The sequence below is a fragment of the Humulus lupulus genome, chromosome 4, assembly GCF_963169125.1.
Source record: "Humulus lupulus chromosome 4, drHumLupu1.1, whole genome shotgun sequence".
Lineage (NCBI taxonomy): Eukaryota > Viridiplantae > Streptophyta > Magnoliopsida > Rosales > Cannabaceae > Humulus > Humulus lupulus.
This window is the reverse complement of record NC_084796.1, coordinates 164,238,090-164,242,514: the sequence shown is the minus strand read 5'-3', so window position 1 is coordinate 164,242,514 and position 4,425 is coordinate 164,238,090.

Here is a 4,425-nt window from a genome sequence, read left to right as displayed (position 1 = left end):
CAGTGATGGGTGCTTCATATTCCACCTCTTCGTTTGAAGCATAGAACCCAAACATCAGGGCACTGTGGACACTGTGTCCTTCGAGAGAGACCAAGTTCAGACCCACTCTGGCTCCATTCTCATTGGATGATCCTTCCATGTATAGCTTCCACGTAGGCCTGACCACTGGGGCATCCCATGTCTTTCGTGACTTCCCGTTCACTCGGTGATGAAATCTGCCAGTGCTTCCTTGATGGTTGTCCTCAAGTGATAGGCGATGTCGATCTGACTCAATTCAACCGACCATTTAAGGAGTCTCCAAGATAATTCTGGCTTCTGAAGGTCCTGTCGCAAGGGATGGTTGGTGAGGAACTTGATGGGATGCACTTGGAAATAGGTCCGTAATTTTCGAGAGGCCACCATAAGACAAAAATTTAACTTCTCCATATATAAGTGGGTATCTGGACTTCTCCCCTAGGAGTCTCTTACGTGTATAGTACACGGGGTGATAGACCCAGCCTTCTTCGCGCACCAATGCAACATTGACGGCACTATCCAACACAACCACCCCCCTCAAAGCCGCTATAATCTGGGTGAGGCTCTGCACATATTTATGCTTACAGAGGGATGATAAATTGACCAAAGCTCTATCTTCTCGGGGTTTTCCGCTATTCCTCGGGCGCTGACATTGAAATCCAAGAACTGCTCGGATACAGCTCTAAAAGTGCACTTTAGAGGATTCAACTTCATCCTGAACCTGCAGATTACCGATAACACTTTTGCTAGGTCTTTTACGTGATCAGGGGCTGTTCTGAATTTAACCAGCACGTCATTCACGTAATCCTCCATGTTTCGCCCTAGCCGCTTTTTTAACATACAATTTACTAGCCTTTGACAAGTGGAACCAGCATTCTTGAGCCAAAGGACATCACTTTGTAGCAATACAGTCCTTTGTAAGTTCGGAAGCTGGTGTGCTCTTGGTGCATGGAAATCTGGTTGTTCCCTGAGTACGCATCCACGAAGGAAAAAATCTCGTATCCAGAGGTGTCGTCGACCATCTGATCTATCTTTGGTAAAGGAAAATAATCATTTGGTCAGACCTTGTTGAGGTCAGAGAAATCTATACATGTCATCCAAGTGTCATTTAGCATAGGCACTAGGATCAGATTAGACACCCATTTTGGATAGTGAGCTTCTCGGATGAACCCATTCGCAAGAAGCTTTTCCACCTCAGCCTTTAAAGCTAGTGCCAGGGTTGGGTCGATATTCCTACACTTTTGCTGGATTGGAGCTTCATTGTGAATGATGTTCAGGATGTGGTATATGATATTCAGGTCAATGCCTGTCAGGTTAAAGTGAGACCAAGCAAAACCATCTTTGTTTTCCCGAAGGAAGCTCACCAACCCTTCTCGGACCTCTACTTTGAAGGTCTTCCCAACCTTGGTTCTTTGGTTGGGTAAGGATGCATCCAGAGTTACCTCGTCGACCTCCTCGATGGACTTGAAAACCCTCTCTTCTTGAACCTGAGGGTCCAATTCGTTAGACTCCCTGAATTGAATGGCCTGTACCTCCATCTCCTCAGGAGGATGTTTCTTCGGGTTTGCTGCCTCGGTCACCAATATTGGTTGCTTAAGGGATACATTCTAGCATTGCCTCACATCCTTCTGGTCTCCACGGACTGTGCTGATTCCTGCCTCTGTGGAGAACTTCATGGACATGTGACGAATTGAAGTGACTGCTCCAAATTCTACCAAGGATGGATGCCTCAACATGGTGTATGCTGAGGAGCAATCCACTATAACGAAGGTGCAGTACTTGAAGGCCTAATGCGGCACTTATCTGATTGTCCCGGGCAGCTTGATTTGCCCTATCAGAATGAGCCCTTCCCAAGAGAAACTGTATAGACCCGAGGTGCACGGGAACATGTCGCTCATTGTCAGCCCAATATTCTCATAGGCTGACTTAAATAGGATGTTCACTGAACTCCCATTGTCCACTAGGATCTAAGCCACCATCATATTTGAAATCTGGCACTCGACTACCGAAGGATCGTGGTGAGGAAAATGGAAACTCCGAGCATCGTCCTCGGAGAATGTGATGACTTGGTCAGTCATCCTGGGCATCTGAGATAACGCCAGCACTTCGTCATCATGATTCAAGGCTCGCGCATATCTATTATTTGAATGCTAGAAGGTGCCCCTTAAGTGAGGTCCTCCAAAGATAGTTCCCACTCTTCCAATGACTGGGGGAGGCTCATGGACTATTTGCTGCTATGGGACTACGGGTACTATTCCCGGAGCCTTGGGAGTTGCCTGCCGAGGAGGTACTCCTGCTGCCGGGGTTGAACTGGCCGTACTTTGCCCCGAGCATACTGATGCAGATGCCCTAACTTGATGAGCTTCTGAATCTCATCCTTGAGTTGTCGACACTCGGTGGTGTTGTGTCCCAGATCATTATGGAACCGACAAAATTTGTTGGGATCTCTCATCTCCCTGTCCTTCCGGATGGGTTGTGGCTTCCGAAAGTGGACGTGTTGCTTCGTGGCCAAGAATATGTTCTCCTAAGACTCCACCAAGTCTATGTACTTGGAATGTTACAAGACATACTTGTCTTTGGGGGCCGCTCCTTGTCCTGCTGATGCTACCCCAGTTCCCTTAGGCTTTCTACCCTTGCCTTTGCCCCCACGCTTACTTCCGCTGGGGGTCCTGCTTGGTTCAAATGACTGGGCTGGAGCCACAGTTCCAGCACTGAACACAAATTGTAAAGCACTGTATCCAGTGGTCGCGACTCCATATCTCATCGGAGCGACACTGAAGCCAGCAGGAGGTATGGCACTAAAGCCAACTGACTGGACAATTGGGTTGAACTGTGGGGTACCCACCAATCGACGGGCCCGGAGCCACTAGACTTGAAGCTAATGAGTTGGGAAAGCGACGGGCCCACCAAATGTCCCAATTTGGGCATCCTCTCATTTTATGTACTGTAGTACTTGACAAATAAAGTCTTCAAGCCTACGGCACCCTCTCCGCTGAAGGTCATCCCAGTAAGGAGATCCTATCCGGTCATTTGCTGGTCGTCATCGACCCTTTTGGTCATAGCGACTTCCTCCTTGAAGTGCTTTATGTAGGCCTTGAGGATCTCGAGGGGTCCTTTCTTTATGTTGGCCAAGGCATTGACCTCAAAGGTCACCTTTCTAGCTGCTATGAAATGTCTTCAGAATGAAGATGAGAGCTAATGCCAAGAGTGAATGGACCCTGGTTCGAGTTTTTTGAACCATTCATTTGCTGGGCCCGTCAAGGTCAATGGGAACTAGTGGCGTTTTGCATCCTCGGAGACACGATGCATCAACATCAATCCGTTGAACTTTGACAGATGGTCGGTGGGACCCGCGCTACCATCATAAGATGTGATGGCAGGCATCTTGAAGCCTCGTGGAAATGGGGCTTCCACTATGTGGGGAGCACATGTCTACCCATCCTCGTCTTCTGAGTTGTAGTCCCACTACAATAATTTTGACATTCAATGACTCCCTACAATGTCTTACATCAATGGTGTAAGACATTAAAAATCATGAGGGATTTTAATTGTCTTATGTTGGGAGACATTGAAAATTTATATTAATTACTAAAATTGTAAGACATTAAAAGTGCAGGGAGACGTTGAAAATTGGGGGTCTAAACACGTGTCTGTGGGGACATCCAACGTCTCCCACTGGAAGACGTGCCACGTGTCCCACGTCTTCCAGTGGGAGATGTTAAACGTCCCCACTAGTATAAACCCCATCTTTCCTTCCCTCTCAGACTCACACGCATAAACCAGAGGATCAAGACGATTTCTCCGATTTCTAGGGCACAAAAGGTAAGATTTTCTCTCTATTTTCATGGTCTTACTTAGTTTTTTTTAAAAAAAAAAAAAAAATCTTAGGTTATGCATAAAAATGAATAGTAAATGTGATTTTGTGTTTGTTTTACATTATTATGAACTTTTCCCATAGATTGTAGGATTTTCTTAGATTTTCCTTAGTTTTTAAGAAAATTTATAATTTGTTGACAATGTAGAAATTATTTTAAATTTGCATATCACATTGAGTAGATTTCATTAAATATATATGTTTATGATTATTTTTAATTATTATTATTTATTTCAAAATTTAGCTATATTTGTTTATATATCTAATTTTTCTTTATTTAAATTCTAGCTATTTTGATTATATATAGTTATGTTAAAATAAATTTATTAAATAATTTTAAAAATATAAATATATGAAAAGTTTTATGTGTTTGTTGATTATTGAGTTTTTAGGTTATGAAAAGTTTTATTGATTTTTTGTTTAAGTTAATTAGTGGCTCATTGGAGTTTTTTTATTTGTTTAGCAATCATTTACTTATTAGATATTTAGTGATATTTGTTTAGTAATCTTTTACATATTAATTAATTTAATTTCGT